This window comes from Cupressus sempervirens, chromosome 7 (genome assembly GCF_028749045.1).
Source record: "Cupressus sempervirens isolate cs-2001-9-10 chromosome 7, ASM2874904v1, whole genome shotgun sequence".
NCBI classification, from domain to species: domain Eukaryota; kingdom Viridiplantae; phylum Streptophyta; class Pinopsida; order Cupressales; family Cupressaceae; genus Cupressus; species Cupressus sempervirens.
The window spans coordinates 11,740,177-11,762,437 of NC_143124.1; the positions used below are offsets into that span (position 1 = coordinate 11,740,177).

A 22,261-nucleotide genomic window follows, 5' to 3' on the forward strand; every position below is an offset into this window, starting at 1 on the left:
CTATGTTATCTCTTTGTATTTGAATTTTAATTTTTTCCATAATTTTTGATTTTTAAATAGAAGTAGTTAGATTATCACCTTCCTTTGGTTCTTATAAAAAAATAAAAAAAATATTATATTTTAATCATATTTTTTTAATTGTGACTATGATTTTATTATGATTTCTATCTAGTATCAAATAATCTTTTTAACTATCATTTTTTTAATTGTGTCTAGAAGGTAATTTAAAGAATGTTAAATAAAATAACTTTGTAATTGATAAAGCAAAAATTATTAACATTTCAGAAATGTATTAAAATCTATTTATTTCACAAAGGAGAGTCATTAAAGAATCTTTTTGTCAAATGAAGTTCCATAGATGGCCTTTTTCATCAAGATAGATTGGCTAGTCCCAAACCTAAAATCAAATTCTTACTATGTAAACAAATATATTCTTAAAAGCATTTGTAACATTTTTTAAAGTATCTTGCATGAAAAATCTAATGTGCTCACACGAATTTCTCGAAACAAAAAATTCATTTATCAAAATTCACCTACTGAATGTATTTAGGATTACATTTAATTTAATAGTAATAATCAATCCATATAAACAAATATATAATTTTTATTATTAATTATTTATTTTTATACTTCCAAATATTTTTTCATTTGAATCTAAAAGCTTTAGACACAAACTTTAACACTACTTTGTTATTTAATTTAGTTTAGCACTATAATATTATTTTTTTCATTACTATTTATTTGTTATTTTATTAAATTAAATACATTATATTTTAACCAAAACCTACTTCAATCAATCATAAAATCATGAGGCAGGGACTTTGGTGCATGGGCCCCTTGTTAATATAACCTAACTAATTAATATAAAAAATCCCACAACAAGTGTAATGTTATTCACATTAAGATACTTGTATACAGTCTACCTACTCTCATACCCTCTTGAAACACATGCCCCTTTATTTTTCCTTCGTACTGTCTTCTCTTTCGTATACCGGTGGAGGGAAAGGAAAACAAACCCGGCTGATGCTGTACGCTTACGAGGATTGCAGATTTCAGTTACACTCGGGAAGGAGGAACTACTTAAGTTTGTTTCGCAGCGTGGGACCTTTCTCTTGCGCAGGCGTGAGCTTTTATACGCAGGCCGTGGCCCTAAAGAAACTGAAACCTTTTACTAAGAAAAACAGGGCGCATTCCAAAGCGTGTGGACTGGTGAAGGGCTGTAGGAAGCACCAGTAAATCTTATCTGGTTGGAGACTGCACTTTGGAGGCTATTGAAGAATAAATGCTTCTGTAATGTATTCCAGGTTGATGATTATAATTGCTGCAGTTGATTTCAGACTACTATCAGTAATAAAAAGGTCAGAAAATTATATATCTCGGTCTTGTTAACTTTATCTTTGATGCAAACTAAGAAATACTCTTGTTTCATTCTATGTATGTGAAGAGATCAAATTTGTTATTCTCAATTAATGCATGTTCTGTTATTTCTGCATAAATCTATGTGCTCATAAACCACAACTCAAGAGCTTGAAATCAGTGTATCCAAACTTTCAGGCATATCTCAAAGGTAAATCGAAATTTTCTTTGAAAAATTAGAGCTGGGATTTCACATTATACATAGTATGATGGTTTTTCCGTCAGTCATGAATGGTCTGCCAAGTATCGAATATTGCTCTCTTGTACATTATGTTGTCAAAATGAAAAAGGCAAACGCCTTGTTTAACCCTAACATGATTTAAAACACTATAAAAGGATTCCTAAGCAGAGCAGGGCTTTTGTAAATCTACCAAGAGGCCTATAACCCACCAGGAAGACTCACAGACCTTGGACAGGTCTGATGCGATGGGCATGGTCAAGAATTCAAAGAATTAACAAAACCAAAAGATGACCTTCCAGTTCCCGACTCCATAGCTCGGTAGGCATAAGTCCTGTCTTTCAAGCAAACAAAGGTTTATGACTCCAATGTGCAGTTCCTCTAGGCATTTGTCAACGCTAGTGTTCGAGCCCATGTCAGAATTTCTGATGAAACGAATTCCTCTTTATGGTAAACGCCTGTCCTTCTCATGTCTATGGAGACAAACCTTCCTCGGTTTCTCTTGACTATGCCTTATTTAAAACCAATGATAATGTTATTGGCGCCAACATCGGTTTGGTCTACACTAGTATCTTTGAAGCACAGGTAGATGCCTTACTGCTTTAGAAGCCCTCAGTTTTAGGTCATTAGGTGTAATGACAACTAGAGTTGGCTGGGCCTGTAAGGAAATCCTGCCCATGCAAACCCATGTCAAGCCTTAGGGTATTCATACAAAAGTACAACTATGGCCAAATCTGCTAAGGACTTTGTTGAAATCTTCATGATGTCAGATGACTGAATGAGGCCTGTCTATTGTTGTTCCTTTTACAAAAGGTGTCTGTTGATGTGTGTTTTATGACTCACCAAACAGAAGAACAAAATACCGAAATATCTTATCCTCTCTTGAATAAAGTCTTGTGTATGCTAAGATTGCTAGAAGATCATACAATGACTTCAAGGTTCCTTTAATGCTAGGTCTTGATTGTGGATAAGATCGGTGGTTGATGTGATTTGCTGATGATCACAAGGGGCTTTACGTGTTTATTTAGATTCATTTCAAGCCATACTGGATGTGGGAGCTATCCCAAGGTTTTGCAATGAAGTGCTTTTTTTTGGAGTTTTCACAAAATATGTAGAAATTCAATAAGATAGGGTTTAGGAACTCTATTCTAATCCTACGGGTAGTGATAACAACAAATAGTACTATAGTGGACAAATTCCTCAATTTACCAAATTCCGCTTCACCAAGTTATACTACAACTATGTGTGAATTGGTGCAATCTTCAAGGGTTATGCCAGAGATTTTCATATCACTGCATACACCATCATAAAGAACAATGTATACAAATGATAGAAGTTGAGCATATGCATGAAAGGGGTTCAGGCTAACTTTACACAACGAGTTAGAATCACTAAAATGTCAAAAGTATGAACCAAAGGAACTCATCAATACACCATCATATTCTTCATTGTAATCACCACACATTGACTATGCTAAACTTAATCTGATTGAAGAAATTTAGGAGAACAAGCAAGCATTAAGACACGTCAAGTATTCACCAAACTCCAATGAAAACTTTATTATCTCAGTAACTCATAGCAACAATCTCATAAAAATCTCCTCTTACAAATGAGAGATGAGGCCTTTATATAGGTCCTCAATTACGACAGGTGGCCCAGATGATCACAATAACTGATGGCCAAGATCGTGCCACATCAACCCTAATTAGGCTTAGGGCAATAGAAAGGAATCTACATTAATGCCACAAGGAATCCACTACTATAGTGGGTAATAAATGCCCACTATGCATGCTCGTTTAGGAAGGAGTGGGGTGTAATAAATGATCCCTAAGAACACCCACTATGCATTTAATGCATCTATCCTTGATTTTTTTGCCTGAAGGATCGAAATCGATCTAACACTGTTTCCAACTCCTCTGTACTGATGCTTGGTGCAGATTCTTGCTTAAATTCTAGAACTGCAATTGCTCTTTCTGCCTTTCCCAAGCTTTCATCTCAATCTGGTAGTAAGTCCTTGGTAGTGTGCATTGTATTTGAGAAGATGGAAAAGTTCTCAAAATCATCTCTTGCATATACATTTAGCTGAAAGAATTCCGCTAACTTAACTTTCAGATTATCAGTTGTCATTTCTTCTTCCCCCAATCTCTTGGATAACAAGGATGCAACTGCATTTAATATTCCATGCTTGATGTTATCAACAATCTTTTTCCATCGATTGGATTCCCTGGTAAAGCTCTCAAACATTTCCTTAGCGATGATCACTGCACTGTACCATCGAATAAAATCATAGACATCCCCCTCGCTGATAACTCGACCATCAATCAATTCTTGCTCTGGGGTCTCCATCAGATTATGAATGTCGGCAATGACCTCTTCTTGGTAAATATGCTCATCCACCCATGATTCCTCCATGCACTGGATCCTAGAGATTGTAGCCAATGCCCTATTGTGTACTTGCACTAATTCTTCTGCATGTTTGAAGGCTACCTCCTGAATTCCTTCGATCCAAATTTTTGCACCCTGAGCAATCTGCTTGATTCTGTCAATATCACCTACCACTTCACTGGAAACACCTGTTGGAGGGACAAATGATGGACCTTCCTCTCTTACTGGATGAGGCAAGTTATTGATGTACTGACATAAGGCCCGAATTTCTCTTTTTTGCTTTTCATACCCTTCTTCTACTTTCTTCAGCCTATCCTTCAAAGCCTATGTGGAGTCATCAAATTCTTCCAATATTTGCTCTCGGGAGGCCCGACCAAGGTTTACTTCCGTAACATGATATTCATCCGTAGCAATCTGATATTTTCCTTTGTCAACTGTGGGAGTCGCAATCTTGAAGATTCTAGATCCCGATTCTCCTCTGATGAATTTAGTATATCTTCTTGCTTTCTCTTGTTCTTCTGATCGGTTTGATCGGTCCAAAATTTCTTGTAATTCAATTGCTGGATCAACCTCCCTTTGTTGACGCAAATGAATTCGTTGCCTCAACCATTCCGGAATGGGTATACTTTGGTCCCCTGGAATTACCAATTGTTCTTTCCTTGGGACCGCTTGAATGTCAATCTCCTCTTCACCTCCTGGACTATCCATTGTAACCTCAGGAACTATGGCTTCGACACTTGGAAGATGTATTGCTACTCCTAGAGTTTCTTCCTCTAGTGGATCATCTCCATCATTAATCATTTCTCGCTCTAAGATTGTAGCGAGACTTTCCTCTGTAGCAATATCTTGATCTCTCCCTCTTTCTTGCATGGACTTTTCATAGGCATTTATACTCAGCCTATCATGAATTGGCCTATCCAAATTCTCTTCTTGCACAAATCTCCTTATACTTGTCCCTACATCCTGCCTTTCACATGTTTTTATCTCTTGGACACTTGGAGTTCGACTCGGATAAGAGGGAGCATCTCTATGTTTCTGCTTCTTATTTTGAGGTTCTTAGATGACTTCCTCAATCCTAGGACGCTTTTCTTGAGGTACCTTTTTCCCTTTCTTGGTTCCTACATCTTCGGATGGAGTTCCTCTTTCCTCAACAGTCCCTTCAGATATTTGTCCTGATCTTTCATCCCTAAGTGGTCTATGACCAAGCAACCTATCTGTGAATCCATTAGCTGGTGCAACCAATTTTTCAAGCTTACGCTCGATCCACCACTTTGTAAAATCTAAGATTGGTTTTGAAAGAGCTTCGAGATCTGTAATTTCTTTCTTCTTCCAATCATATCGTTGAGCTGTCATTTCTAGATTGAATCCCTTTCGCATCACGTTTGGGTCCTCCTCCATTTGATCAGGAACCTTGAATATGTTGCATGTTCTAATAATGTTCAATGGTAGTCTTGAATGCAACTTTTTTCTAATCTCGTTCTCGTCTGCTGCATTTGCCCAAAAGTCTTCAAGGTGAACCTTGTGTTGGTACTTTGATTCTCCTATTGATGAAATCTTGTTGTAAGGATCAAAATCATTCCTTTTTGGATAAAGCGGAAGGCGGAAGAAGTGGAGCTCATCTGATGATCTCTCTGTAGCTTTTAGACATGGGCATACCTCAGTTTTCCCTTCTCCTATGGAAATTGGAAACTGTAATCCCAACTTCTTTCCTTTCTGAATCTTGTCATAGGCTGTAAGTTGTCGAGTAAGCTCTAACAAGACCATTTTGTCCGTCGGGTACCTGGGAAGTTTGTATGGCTCCGTGGAGAATCTTTGAACTCGGATGTATGAAAAGGTGGGAACCTGAATGAACCAGGCGCCATATTCCTCAACCAACTTCATTGCACCTATTGACATTCTTATATGTGGCCTCTTTTGTAGTGTTCTTACTATGCGCATGGCAAAATACAAATGCAACTGTGGGTAACATGGACTTTGAGGTGTTGGGTTCTGCTTCCAATCGGTCCTTTGCATCGTAGTCCATCATAATTTCTCCTCCGTGCTAGCATGTAGATGACATAGGAACTCATGTAAAATTTCCTTGTATGCTCTAGATTCATCAACTGTTCATTTATATTATCACTTATGAGCCCAGCCCAATCTATTCTGTCGCCTTCCTCCATCACCTGCTCAACAAAATACCACATCCAAGATTCAAATCTATAAGAATAAGGCATGCCAAATATGCGACTCAACACCATGACCATGTCACTATATTCCCTCTGCAAGTCAAGCCATACTATTTCCTTAGGAATCTTGGAATGATGTGATCTATTCTTTTTCAACCATCTTTTGTTGATTATTTCTTCACAGAAATTGATTCCAGACATGTAGATTCTCAGTGCTTGCTCCTGTGTCTTTGTGACCATCCTTGGGTGAGAAGGAATTCCAAACGCTTCAGAAATGGATGCCGGAGAAAAATCTACCAAAACATTTCGTTCAGAATCCCTGATGGTTCTATCTCTAGGACTATAGTGTTTGGTACATTCCACAATTAACTCTGAATGCTGAAAAGAAGGAGGGAAACCAGCTGCAGCAAAAATTCCACTTCTCACAATTCTTGTGGCTAGGTGTGTCGGGTGATAGTCATTATATCCGAGCATTCTCCGGTTAAAATCTTTCAAATCAAGGCCGCAAGATTTGTATCTCCAATTTCTGCCCACTTTGATACAATTTTGGATTTAGGATAGAATCCTCTCCTTTCATTCTTTATCAGTTGTCCTCGCGTTTCTCCTGTTCCCCTGGGCTCTGTCATTCTCCTTTTTTGCAAAATAGAAAATGTACACACATAAGACTATGCAAGGAAAGTATTAAAAACAACAGATACAAGGACATAAGACAAAGATTTTGGATTTTTGCCAAAATTTCCATACTCCTTTCAAGATTCACTTTTGAATACTTTTGTGAGAAATATGCAATTTTCACAACTCACTGCAAAAAAAGAATTCCTTTCTGATAGGATTCAAAATCCTCTGTCGTGAATTCCCAGAAAACTCCTCAACAATTTCAGAAATTTTCCCAAAAATTCGCTTCCTTGAACTCCTCGAATCTCACTCCTATTCTTGACTTGCTCTTCAAATTTCTGTGTGAGCCTGAATGAATGAGAGGGTTTATTATATAAATCATCTTTCAAAAAAGATGCCTTTAAAGCTGTAGACTAAAATTAGGCAGTTGCTTTACTTAGCCATCAAGGTTTCCATCTTTTGTGCCACTTGTCGCTTTTTTGCTGTTTGTTTCAAAAGGTTGCTATTTTTGATCCTCTTAACTTCATGATGAATCTAAGTATTTCTTATCCCATTTTGAGTTTTTACTTTTATTAATTAAATATCAATTAAAAAATTAATATTTAATTAATTTCCATAAACTTTTCTCCATTTTAATTTTTTTTTGGATTATTATTCAAAAAAAATCAAATTAAACATTAGTTTTACTAATATTTAATTTATAATGTAAATCCAAAAAACTTTTTGAAGGAAATTTTTTTTTTCGCTCTTCTCTGAATTTGGTCATCAAGCTTTGTTTCTCCTATTACATTAGGCTCCTGATTAGTTTGTCCACCAAATCCTAACTTCGATGAAATGACATCCTTAGCAGAATGGATTTTACTTACATAACTTTGGCTATCTTTTTCTTCTCCTATCTGCTGCTTTTGGGTTCCTCCATCCCCATTTTCCTTATTTTCACCTTCTATGATACTGTCCTTAGTTTTATCACTGCTACTGGTTTGATCAAATGAAAAGACCTTTTTGAACTCAGCAGCCAACATAGAGGCCTTGTTCACATTACCGGGGCCTGTTTCAGAGGGACTATTTTTAATCTCTCCAGTATTTGTAGGAGATTTAATATCAGATCCCATTTCTTTCCTTTCCCCAATTTCATTATCCTTATCTTGAACATGCCCTAGAGAACTTTGGGATTTCTCATCTGGTTTTTTAGCCACCTTTGTGCCTGTAAAAAACACAATATCCTTGAAATTTTCCCTTTGGCAAAGAAGCTTGCATGAGGGAAGTTGTACACAATTCTATCGAACAACATCTCTCTTAATATCTCATGCTTTTTTCATTGTTTTTGCATCAACATTATGCAATGTCATTGCTTTGTGCTTCTTCAAACTCCGAAGGTTGTTTTGGCTAGAATTATATGAACTTATGACCTGCTCTCGGCTGTCTTGGTGTTTCACAAATTTGATGTTTAGTTTTTCATTGCATACGCCCTAGGACACCCGTTTAAGATTCTATTGCATTTTTTTGGTAGCTTTTGAGTGAAGATAGGAATCCTTAGGAGGCATCATATGCTAAGAGCAGTGAAGTTTGGGCTATTAGTCCACTAGCCTACGTATCAGCAATTACGGAGATTGTTCTGTTTCCCTTGCAACTTTCTCGGGATTTCTACAAGGCAAGAGATATTTCCAATTTCCTCTAGGCACGGCACCAAGATCCTTTCAACTTCTAACCACACTCCATGTTTGAACGCTGAATATAATGGAAAGCGGGCTTTTTACAGAGTGAAGGATTTTATTCTTCCTCAAATGTTCCTCGGCAAACCAATTCTGCGCTCTGCGATTTGCGGGGTCGGGTTTTCTCCAGAATGGACAATTTTTTCCTTCGTGAAATGTTTCCATGACTCCTGCTGACTTGAGCTCCACGCTTTATGGAAAGCGGGATTTTTATGGAATGAAGGATTTTATCCTTTCCACAATATCTTTCACTACCTTAAAACTGCGCTCCATGATTTGCGTGGTCGGGATTTTTCTAAACTGGCGGATTTTGTCCTTTTCCAACATTCCATGGCTATCTTAAAATCTTGTTGCAAAAAGAGTTAAAGGCTTAGTTTTAAAACCATCCAAGATTTCATCCAGTTTGACCATTCCTAGCAGACAGTTGACTTGCGCTCCACAGAAAAAGGAAACAGCTGGCAAATTAAAACAGAAGGGGGTCCTAGGCTTGGGCGTGTTGTGACTGGTAGTCACAACAGTGTCAAACAGTGATTTAAACATGAACAGGTTTGTCTGTTGTGTATATGTTCCTATGAATCTGTCTATTATTGAAGGATCACAGGAGCACTCTTAAGGGCTTTCACATGAGATGAAAGGAAGTCATGGGTGCAAATGTAAAATGGAAGAGTAATAAAAGTGTTGCACATAATATGGACAGATCTTTAGCATAGTTGTGTGATGACAGTAAAATATGAGAAATAAGATATGAATGGTTTTGTAGTCTCACAAATGTTGTTAATTAAGTCTCATGGATGTTGTTAATTAGACCTGTCAGATGCTGTTGTTTCAGCCATAAAAATGTTTGAAAGGTCGTATGTAGGTAGAAAGGAAAGCAATGGATAAGATTATCATCATCATCAAGGGAAAACTGAAGGTTGAAACCTGATGTAGGAGCACCCACATAAAGTATTTAGGTCAAGTTTTATGCACGAGCCGACTTGAGAAATTTATCCTGATTTTGTCAATTAGGATAAGATCTTTTCTTGGGATTTGTTCAGACCATTGTGGGGTCATTCTTCCCTATTTTATATCAATCTAGAGTATTCTATAGACTGTTTTTCCTATTTTGTAATAATCTAGAGTTTTCCGTAGACCGTCCTAGCAAGTATAAATAGAGTTTTAGGTTTAGATTTAGGTTTAAGGGGCAAGTCTTTGGAATATGAAATTACGAGAGAAGAAATCTGTAGGAGAGCAAATGTATTTACTATTCATTTGAAGAATTAATTAAGAAGAAATTTCAATATATATTTCTTGCTGGTGCTGGTTCCTTTTTGATATTGCTTCCGTTGAATTTATCTCTACATCATTTTTGGCATTAGAGCTTGGGGAAAGCTCCTAAGGCGCTTGGGAAAAGCTTGGGGAAGCTTTCAGCTTCTAAGGTGAATTGGATTTTGTGACAGGTTGAGGAAAGAACCTGTAAGTGTGGCCAAAAGACTAGGTTGAGTGAAGAGAACCTAGATAGGAGACAATGGTCACAAGAGGAGATTTATCTCGTGATTAGAAGATACTATTTGATGCATGGGTTTCATATTGGGATTTTCAGAACAAGAAGAAGGAAGAAGCAAGGAAAAGAGTAGAATAAAAAAGGAAGAAAAGAGAAGAGGAGGCCAAAATAGATCAAGAGATAAAAGAATGAATGGAATTCCTAATGCAGGAATTGAGAAAGCAAGAAGAAAATTTAGTGCAACTAAAAGAGGAATTGCAAAAAAATATGGAAAACGAAAATAAAGATCTGGAGCATCAACCAATTCAGATTACAGAAGCCTGTACTAAGACATTGGAAGAGAAGAGTTGTTCATTGAAAGAACAACCTGATCACATTGATGCTGATATACTAGATGGACAGATCGATGCTGACATACCAAATGAACATAGTGAAGTAGATATACAAGGTGAGCAACAACATGTTTTTGATGAAACTTATGATACAAAAGTTCTTGAAGATAGAAAAGAGGTTGAAATGGTTAATGAGCATTGTGATGAAACGGTTCATAAAGAGTTGGATGTGATGGTCCTTAATGCAACAAAGAAATGGCATTTGAAGTTAAGAAAGAAGGTGGTCTGGCCTATACAAAGGATGCTAGCAGCGAGGAAGAAGACTTGTGATGAAGCTAAGAGGATAGAGGAGGCTCCAATAGTGATGAATTTGTCTCCAAGCATGGAGATATTGTAGCATAAAGACATCACATCAAAGGACACAGCAGTTCTTATAGTAACCCAAATTGGTGAAGTCATATTCAATGAGGTTCCATCTAATCCATTCATGGTAGGTTTACAGGAGTTCCATCTGAATATGGAAAAAGTTTACGCACATATGATAGTTGATTTGGATACTGGTCAAGAGTACAAACAATAAATACCAAAGAATTGGAAGGCACGAAAGAGGAAGGCCAATCCAAGGGACTTGGATTCTATTGTCCCCAGGAGTATGGTGCAGGAGCACCCACATAAAGTATGTAGGTCAAGTTTTATGCACGAGCCAACTTGAGAAATTTATCCCAATTTTGTCATTAGGATAAGATCTTTTCTTGGGATTTGTTCAGACCATTGTGGGGTCATTCTTCCCCATTCTATATCAATCTAGAGTATTCTATAGACTGTTTTTCCTATTTTGTAATAATCTAGAATTTTCTGTAGACCGTCTTAGCAAGTATAAATAGAGTTTTAGGTTTAGGTTTAAGGGGCAAGTCTTTGGAATATGAAATTACAGGAGAAGAAATCTGTAGGAGAGCAAATGTATTTACTATTCATTTGAAGAATTAATTAAGAAGAAATTTCAATATATATTTCTTGCTGGTGCCGGTTCCTTTTTGATATTGCTTCTGTTGAATTTATCTCTGCATCAAAACCCTTGTCAAATCCCAAAGCTTATTGAAATCCTAAGAGGTTTTGCATGGAACTGTGATCTGTACATATCATTATAGAAAGTATTGAATGAGCTCCATCTAATCATATGAGGGATCGATTTTGCAGAGGTCTGAAGAGTTACCACACTGGAACAAAGTGAAACTAAGGTCCATCTCTGCTAAATAGTTAATCAAATCTTTGGTAGGACAGCTAAGGGGTTCATTGCTTTGAGTGAGAAATTGTTTCAATTGTGTTTCTGTCTGATCAGCTTTTTTGTAACATCAGATAGTGAATAGGACTGCCTTGTTTGGCATCTTGCAAGGTTTTGGTAATTGATCCTTTCTCTATGGACACCAAAAAACCATAAACAGTGAAGAAGCCCTAATCTCTGTCAACCCCTAAAGCTATATAAAATCAATGCCATCAACATGTCAAGCAAGCCATCAGTGCCTTGACAGTTTACAGTCATGCGGCAGAAAACAAAACAATCATGATTATAGAATTCTGTGTGCAATGAGTAGGTTGTGAGATTTATAGCAATGTGACATTAAGTCCTTCAGATGTTGTTATTTCTGTCAAGGGATGCATAATAAGTTCTCCCAAACCATATACAGTAGTAAAGACCTTCACAGGCATTACCACAAACGAGCATGAAGATAGTGAAGAATGTACACAGCACAAGGCCAAGTATGGAGTTTGTTAGCTTTAACATAAAAGTTTTGGGCACCGCAGAGTTTTCCCTAGCTATCAAAGGTTTATGACATAGTGGGAGGAGATTACACAGGCCTAATGCACAGTCTAAAACAACAGCTGCATGCAGAGTTGATGGAACAATTTAAGGACCAAAATATGAAGTCTATGAAGGTGTGTAAGACCCTGGTTTGCTGTTGAAATCACGCTAGAAGCAGCTCAGATGGATGAGACAATCATTGAGGCCTACAAGTAACAAGAACATTGAGGGGTTGGCAGTATCCTTGAAGAGAGTCAAAGCTTATCAAATGCCATGCCCCCTTCTTGGGAGAATTCTGTCTTTTTCCCTAAAACAATAATCCCAAAGAGTAATAATTGCGTTATTAGCACAAATATAAATTTGTATAAAATGATGAAATTTTATTTCAATATTCAACTTAGTAATTGTATGAAATAATGAATAATTCTAAAAGGAGAACCTGTCTTGGTTTTATGCTTTGACATTGCTGTTTGCAGGTCTCTTAATACTGACTTGTCTTTTTCTTTCTTGATGTTTTCTGATTATTTCAAGCCCTCCTCAGATGAAGATATTTTCTTTTTATATATGCCTTTGTGTAGGGATTCACACCCTTTCATCACAAATGCCCTTTTGAAAAGTTTGCATTCCTTCATCCCGACTGCTGCTTTATAAACAATTATCAATTATTCACAATTGCTGCCCCTTGTTTACAATTCAATAGGCCAGAATCATAATTGTCGCTTAATTGAGATTCCTGCTTTATTAATAATGAATCACTGCATTAGCCTTGTCTAATTGCAGCCTATCCTATCTCCTTTCTCGCAGTTGACATATTATTTATATGCCTTTTGTCTTTGGAAATGAGAGTAAGGTTGCATCGCTTAGGGTTTACTGTTTATTGTGTATTCAGAGTACAAAGATGAATCAGCCCATAGTTATCCTGCAATCATCTTTTATTATTCGCACTTAAATCCCAGGTCAGTTAAGAGCTTTTGATTTGGAAGACGTCAACATGCCCCATATACACCAAATTCACCTACTTCCTAGCGAGGCAATGAAGCAACACCATAGAGTGAAGGGATAGTGAATTTCGTAACAAGTGCATCTCTAATGACATATAAATTAGACAACAAAAAGTGAATAATTAGGACTAAGCCTGGCAAGGATAGAAAAAATCAATTGAATCTTTCTAAATACCAGACCATGTCAATTGCAATTTGAGAGACCTGAGTTTGGTAAAAAGTCTTGTATGTGATCAAAATTTGTAGGATTGGTCCGTTTGGTTCGTGAAATTTTAGAAATCGAGATTTCTACAAATCTCAATTTAGCCAAATCAAGGTTTTGCGGATCTTCATTCCTATTTCTGGGATTTTATTCGAACTGTTTGTGTCACTCGGAAGATGAGTGGGAAGATCAATTTTTATGCGTAAGCTTGGAGTTGCAGGTAGACTCCAAAAAATAGTCCAATCTATTGTTTTAACACTCCTCAAAAAGCGTACCAGGTTTTGATTTTCAATTCGTAGTTGCTAGTGGGAAGTCTGATAACCTGGTTTTGAGACAAAATTAGAAGTCTGGTATTCTAATTCCATTTTGCCAATTTTGAAACAAACACAATTCTTTTCAAATCCAGATTATGAAAAAGCCAATTCCCGTTGTCTTCCATGAACCAAATGGAAGCTCATTCTCCAATTGAAATCCTCTCAAGGTATCTTGCTTCCCAAACAAGGACTGTAATTGAGTCTAGATCTGATATGGTATAAAGACCTTAAGGTCTGTATGATCCGAATTTTGTTTTTTTGAACTATTTACTCCTCAAAATAAATGACTGACTATGCAATATTGATTCAGGAAAAGAAATAGTCAATAATGTGTATTCAAATTCAAATAATCAAATAACATGTTCTACCCAATAACTATAAATTTAGGAATATAATAATTAATGAAACTTGTATAGAATTTCTTCACACATGATGCAAGAGCATCTTGGGACCTTTGGCAATCTTGCATCAACCCAAAAAATATTTCCAATTTTTGTTCTTGTCTGCTATTTGTGGGGCAGGCCTTGTTGTCTGTGTTATTTCTTTCCGCATAGTTAATTACCTGATGTGGACCTATCGCGGAACATAATCCTATGTTCACAGAACTTAATTTCATCTCGCTGAAGAGTTATCCTTCTCTTTGCCCGAGTCGTGTTCATTTCTTGGCATGTTGAGTGATGTGTGTTTATTTGCTTCTACAAGGTTTTTGTGATATCAAGGCTTTCCGCAGCCTTGGAGATTTCTTCTTGGATTGCGTGTGGAACTCTCTTTGTTCCCGCGGATGTTAAGTTGCTTAATTGTATGGCCACTGATTTCCCTTTAGGACAGGACCTATATTTTGAAATAATTGTATATGTCAGGCCAACTTGTCGTCTTGATTGCTATATATTTAAGATCTAGGATTAGAGTAAGTAGAAGAAAGATAATATAAGTTTGGCTTTGTAAGCCCGAGCTTCTAAGCTCACTGATTGTAATCCAGCTGTATATGGCTGCAACCAGGTAGGCCTTATGCTTGGCACATTGTAAGAGAAGATTGTCTCAGTATATTTGCATTGGATTCAATATAAATTGGCGTTCTTCCATATTTTTTGGCTTCCGTGTGTAACACTAGCAGGGTGGTTGGTGAATGTTTCCCTTGGGTCCATTTATCCGTCCCTCCCTTGAGTCACAACAATAATTTAAATTGTCAGATTACACGGAACTTATATAGAGTTCGAATGATAGCTCACAACAAAGAATAAGTTTTGAGGGTTTTACCCCAAGACCATTTGGAGCTTGAACAACAACATACAGTAGGAAAGACGATATCTTGGGGGTTCTGTCCCAAGATCCAAATTGTGCACAAAGGCAAATCAAAATAATCAAGATACCAAAAAATATGGCACAGTCATCTATATATACCTACTTGGAGTGGTTATTAACTTGCCGTGCAAGGCAAGTAAACAATCTGTCTTGACTCCTCTCTAGAAGTCGGTAGAACATTCAAAACAAAATAAAATAAAGCAGAAATCTGATTTTCTGCAAGATGATACAATTTCACAGCTGGCAGCAATTTGATGTTTCCTTCTAGGAGACAGCTGTCACTACAAGGCAAAACTGGGCTTCTTGAACAAGATGGTGGTTCTTACTAGAAGATTCAAGACCAAGATCTCATTCTTTTCTTCCTACACAATATAAAATTGCTCGATTCATAACAATCTAATCTTTTTTTGGTTTTTCTGGAAGGAGACACAACTTCAAAGTTGTCAACCAACACTACCAACCAGGCCAGGTGGCTTCAATTTTATGGCGTTCATTACAATCCTCCCATCCTCTAATTTCAGGTTAGAGATCTTGAAGATTTCAATTCCTTCCCAAGTTGTGTCTTCTGGTGGTAGTCCTTTCCACTTGATTTAGTATTCTGGAATAGCTTTGTTACATAATCTTTTCTCCCTTACATCCAAAACAGATCCAAGATCAAGGATCAATTTTCCTTTGTAGTCTAGTAGAGGGAGCTCGATGGATGGGTTTATTTCTTGTCAGAGAGCCTTCTTTAAGCATGGAACAGGGAAAGTGCTGTAAATCCTTCTGTTGGTTGGTAATTCCAACTCATAAGCATCTTGTCCAACCTTAAGGACCATAAAAAAGTGCGGTTTTAGCTTCTATTTTCCCCTTCACTTCATAGATAATTGTCTAAAAGGCTGTAACCTCAAAAACACCAAATCAATGCCCGGATCCCAAAATAATGTAGGACCCTGATATGTTTTCCCTTGTATGTCTCCTTTACACTTCTGTTGCTCCACTCTAACAAAAACATCTCTATGTTTCAAATTGTCAAACAACACATTATGATGCCAATGAAGTATTTGTACTAGACATACCAATGCCAGGATCCCAAATCATCCTGTTGTCATATTTATCAAATATGAGAGGATAGAAATATCTTAAAGAGCTATTAGCCTACAACTCCCACTCCAAATGATCTTGATGCAGGCAAGGGATGAATAACTAGGGCCAAGGGCTCACCCAGCTATCCAAACCACCCTGCAAGAGTTAACACAACGGAAGCAAACGCAAATGGACAGCAACCAAAGGAGGAGAAGAGGAAAATACTTCTATTGATTCATCAAAATATCTTCATACATGCCCAGCTGTGAGGCCTTCTGGGTTACGGCCAATTTAATACATTCAGTTACAAAGATCCAACAGCAAATTTGCACTTTCAGTTCTGCTCCCTCAAAACTTTTCTCTTCCAAAACTTGCTTAGCTCTAAGCCTAAACTCTCTATTTATACTTGACAAAACGGCTTACAGAACATTCTAGAACATTACATAAGAGGAGGGCCGACCCAACAACGGTCTGGACTCATCCCAAGAAAAGATCTTAAATTAAATGTCGCAAATGAAATAATTCCCGCAAGTCGGCTCGCAAAAATCACGTCCAAATACTGGCACTCGGCATACACTGGGTAACTTGGCACATGAAGGATCACTCGGCATCCACTGGGTAACTCGGCACCTGAAGAGTGCTATAGTAACTCGGCACCTGAAGAGTGCTACATTAACTCGGCACCTGAAGAGTGCTACAATAACTCGGCACCTGAAGAGTGCGACAGGAACGTGGCACTTGAAGAGTGCTACAGTAACTCGGCACCTGAAGAGTGCTACAGTAACTCGGCACCAACTGCAAAAGAAGCAAAAAAAGAGCAGGATAACAAGGCAACCCAGGATGCTCCTGCATCAGACAACCGGGGTTGGAATAAATGATTCTCCTGAATCATTGAGATGTCCCAACCTGAGCTGAATCCAACTCAAATTGAGAAATCCATGAAGCATCTTCAATAGGTCTGTTCTTCCACTTCACAAATATTCATAGTAATCTTTTCTTCTTGTACTCTTGCCAACTCTTTGATCCAATATCTGTTCAACTTCCTCAATCTGTTTCTTCGGATAATCATCTGGTATAACAACTTCATCCTCTGACTCATGATACTTATACAAATCAGCAATGTTAAATATAGGAGATATATCCATGTCATTAGGTAACTCAACTTCATAAGCATTACCACTGTCAAACTTTTTCAGGATCTTACAAGGTCCAAATTTCTTCATCTTCAGCTTGCTATATGTTCCAATTGGAATCTTCCTTTCTTTAGATGAACCATCACCTCATCACCAACTTGAAAATCGTGGTGTCTTCTAGACTGATCAGCATTCTCCTTATACTTTTGATTACTTCGTTCCAACGTCAACTTCACTTCTTTATGCAAGGACTCCATAAAGTCAGCAAATTCTTCTCCTGCAGCGCTTTTCTTTTCTACACCAACAACATCTCTCAAATCTGATATACCTCTAGGATGCATTCCAGTAACAATCTCAAAAGGTGTCTTCCCTGTACTCCTATTCACAGAATTGTTATATGCAAATTCAGCTTGTGCCAATACCATCTCCCAATTGCTCGGTTTATTCCCAACTAAACATCTCAGCAAATTACCCAAGCTTCTATTCACAACCTCTGTCTATCCATCTGTCTGTGGATGGAATGTAGAACTAAACTTCAATTCAGTACTCATCTTCTTCCACAAAGTCTTCCAAAAATAATCAACGAACTTACTGTCTCTATCTGAAATAATGCTTCTTGGTAATCCATGCAATCTCACAACCTCTTTAAAGAAAAGTTCAGCAACATGCTCTGCATCTGATGTCTTCTTACATGGTATGAAATGAGCCATTTTAGAAAATCTATCCACTACAACAAATATGGAATCATACCCCTTCACCGTTTTAGGCAATTCAAGAACAAAATCCATACTGATATCAGTCGAAGGTTTCTCAGGAACAGTAATAGGTGTATACAAACCAGTATTTTGACTCACTCCCTTTGCAACTTGACAAACTCCACAGCTCTTTACAAATTTCTGAACATCCTTATACATTTGTGGCCAATAATATTTCTCTTTCAGCAAACTCAATGTTTTATCAATTCCAAAATGTCTAGCTAATCCACCACTATGCTTTTCCTTAATCAAATTCAACTTCATAGGACTTCTAGGAATACAAAACTGAATGCCTTTGAACAACATACCTTCTTGAATGAAATACTCATCATACTTACTTATGTGATCTGTCAGATTTGGTGCTCTGCACTCTCTCCATGCCTCAGAAAAATCAGGATCAGCATCGTATAACTCTTTCATCTCATCAAAATCAAGAACTTCAACCTTCATTTCAGTCAACAAAGAACGTCTTCTACTCAATGCATCAACAACTTTGTTAGTAACTCCACTCTTATGCTTGATCACAAATGTAAAACTCAGCAAATACTCAACCCACTTCATATGTCTTTGATTGAATTTATGTTGACTTCCCAAGTATTGTAAAGCTTTATGACCAGTGTACAACACAAACTCCTTAGGCATCAAATAATGTCTCCATTTTTTCAATGCTTGAACAATGGCATAGAATTCTTGATCATACACAGAATATTTTCTTCTAGCATCATTCAACTTTTCACTAAAGAAAGCAACAGGCTTACCTTCTTGACTTAATACAGCTCCTATTGCATTACCACTTGCATCACATTCAACTTGAAATACTTTGTTGAAATTAGGTAAAGCCAATACAGGTAATTCAGCAACCTTTTGTTTCAAAGTCTCAAAACTCTTATCAGCTCCATGCGTCCACTTGAATTCCTTTTTATCTCCCCTCATTGTTTCAGTCATAGCATTAGAAACAGCACTGAAATTCTTTATAAACTTTCTGTAAAAACTAGCCAAACCATGAAATGATCTTACCTCACTCACATTCTCAGGTGTAGGCCATTCCAAAATTGCTTTAACCTTTTTAGGATCCATCTTCAAACCATCAACTAAAATCACAAATCCCAAATACACAATCTCCTCTTGCATAAAAGAACAAGTTTTTAGATTAATCATCAACTTTTCCTTTTTCAACCTCTGCAATACTTGTCTAATATGCTCAAGATGTTCTTCCTTAGTCTTACTGAATATCAGAATATCATCAAAATAAACAATCACAAATTTACCCAAAAATCTTTTCAGAACTTCATTCATTAACCTCATGAAAGTACTAGGTGCATTAGTCAGACCAAAAGGCATAACCAACCATTCATACAAACCATCTTTTGTCTTGAAAGCAGTCTTCCATTCATCACCTTCTCTGATTCTAATCTGATGATAGCCACTCTTCAAATCAATCTTGGTAAAATACTTTGCTCCACTCAAACAATCCATTATGTCATCCATCCTTGGCATAGGAAACCTATATTTCACTGTTATCTTGTTAATGGCTCTAGAATCAGTACACATTCTCCATTCTCCATTCTTTTTAGGTGCTAATACAGTAGGTACAACACATGGGCTCAATCTTTCTCTGATCAAACCTTTCTGCAATAGTTCGTGCACTTGTCTGTTAAGTTCTTCATTCTCTGCAGGTGTCAATCTATATGGTGCTTTGTTTGGCAAACTAGCTCCAGGGATCAAGTCCATACAATGACTTATACTTCTTACTGGAGGTAAGCCATTAGGAATATCTTCAGCAATAATGCCTTTATACTCATTCAGCAACTCTACAATTTCTCCTGGCACTTGGTCCATACTACCATCTGTCACTCGGTCACCACTGACTGTTAACATTGTTTTCTGGCACTCGGTCTCCATTGACAAAACTTGGTTTTCTTGGAATTATAGCAAAACAAACTTGATTCTTTTTTACTTCTTTTTCAAATTGTTTCCCATTAATCGTGCAAATTTTTATAGTAGTACAATTAACCTCATCTAGAACTTCAATCAAAGGCAACAATGTTTGTTTCTTCCCATTTACCCAAAGAGTATATTGATTCAATTTTCCATCATGTACAACATATCTATCATATTGCCAAGGTCTACCCAACAAAATATGACAACAATCCATGGGCATAATATCACACAAAACTTCATCAACATAATGTCCAATTTTGAATTTCACAAGGCATTGCTCACTTACCAATATCTTATGCTCGTCTTTGATCCATGAAACATGATAAGGTTTGGGATGTTTCAGCCTCTCCAACTGCAACTTTGTAACCAGCTCTTCTGATGCCAGATTTGTAGAACTTCCACTGTCAATGATCACTTTATAGCATTTTCCAGCCATCTTACATCTTGTCTTGAAAAGACTTCTCCGTAAAACAGGTTCCTCGTCACTTCCTTTATTGCATAAGGTTCTTCTCACCATCAAATTTTCTCCAGCCTCAGGTCCACTTGGTGAACCCTTATCATCTTCTTGTATCATAGCGTTTCTGTTACCTTGTCTACTTTCAGAGGATCTACATTCAAAAGATCTATGTCCCTCTTTACCACATCTAAAACAATTACTATGAAATCCACCTCTAGAATAAGAATTACTTCTTCCTCGGTAAGAATTAGTGCCTCCTCGGTAAGAATTACCACTTTTCCATTCAGTCTTGCCTTTGTCATCATTCTTCCATTCAGATTTGTCTTTATCCTGTATAAAACTGTCAGATCTGCCACTTTCTCCATAAGATCTACCTCTGCTTCTTTGGAATCTACCACCTTTACCTCTCTATCTTTGTTCATGCTTCTTTGTCAAGATCTCCTCAGCCTTGAAGGCATACTGGTATGCTTCTTCTACACTTTCCAACTTCACAAAACTTATTTCATCTTGTATTCCAGATCTCAATCCATTAATGTACCTTGCAATTTTCTCAACATCATCATCCACATGTCCAGTTCTGATGTCCAGTCTATAGAATTTCTCAGTATACTCTTTCACAGTCATGTCTTTTTGTTTCAAATTTTGCATCTTTCTCAACAAGCTAACTTGGTAATCAGCAGGATGGAATTTGTTCTTTACCTTGTTCACCATCTTTGGCCAAGTTCTGATCTTCTCCTTTTCTCTCCTTTGTCTATCAGTTTGCAAGTGTTCCCACCATAGCGATGCATGACCTTTCAACCTAGTGACTGCAATCTTCACCTTTCTATTATCAGGAGTGTTTTCATACTCAAAGAACTTCTCCATATCAGAGATCCAATCCAGCACAGCATTGGTATCCAATTTTCCATCATAAGGAACAACTTCTACAGCAGGCTTTGAATTCACTCTAGACAATATTCTCAACAATCTTGCTTCATCTTGGTCTTCTTCAGGTTCTGGATTATGGTTTGGTGCTACTGCTTCATCATCACTCACATCATCAAGATGTGCTCCTCTCCTCTGGGCTGTCTCCACAACATCTAATTTGACTGCAATTTGTCTCAACTGATCCAATATAGCATTATCAACATTATTTCCTCTACCACGAACCATCTTTACAAATCAGGTTCCTGCAAGATCGTAACCCTCTGCAAGTTATAGGTCAGATCCACAGATCTACCACCTTACAACCAAATCCAAATAAAGGTTCTACACGATCCAATCTCCACAAGGACGAACCTCAAGCTCTGATACCAACTAACGCAGGCAAGGGATGAATAACTAGGGCCAAGGGCTCACCCAGCTATCCAAACCACCCTGCAAGAGTTAACACAACGGAAGCAAAAGCAAATGGACAGCAATCAAAGGAGGAGAAGAGGAAAATACTTCTATTGATTCATCAAAATATCTTCATACATGCCCAGCTGTGAGGCCTTTTGGGTTACGGCCAATTTAATACATTCAGTTACAAAGATCCAACAACAAATTCGCACTTTCAGTTCTGCTCCCTCAAAACTTTTCTCTTCCAAAACTTGCTTAGCTCTAAGCCTAAACTCTCTATTTATACTTGCCAAAACGGCTTACAGAACATTCTAGAACATTACATAAGAGGAGGGCCGACCCAACAACGGTCTGGACTCATCCCAAGAAAAGATATTAAATTAAATGTCGCAAATGAAATAATTCCCGCAAGTCGGCTCGCAAAAATCATGTCCAAATACTGGCACTCGGCATACATTGGGTAACTCGGCACATGAAGGATCACTCGGCACCTGAAGAGTGCGACAGGAACTCGGCACCTGAAGAGTGCGACAGGAACTCGGCACCTGAAGAGTGCTACAGTAACTCGGCACCTGAAGAGTGCGATAGGAACTCGGCACCTGAAGAGTGCTACAGTAACTCGGCACTTGAAGAGTGCTACAGTAACTCGGCACCTGAAGAGTGCTACAGTAACTCGGCACC

At 37.5% G+C, this 22,261-nt stretch overlaps 1 protein-coding gene across 1 annotated transcript in view; it reads left to right on the top strand.

Moving 5' to 3' along the window:
* Positions 1-892: 892 nt before the first annotated feature.
* The window catches only part of LOC149545159 (uncharacterized), a 50,369-nt gene continuing 29,000 nt past the window's right edge, over positions 893-22,261 (top strand). Inside the window, exon 1 of the mRNA XM_089790539.1 lies at positions 893-1,358. The gene's annotated coding sequence lies outside the window, so the exon portion shown is untranslated. The remainder of the gene's footprint in view (positions 1,359-22,261) is intronic.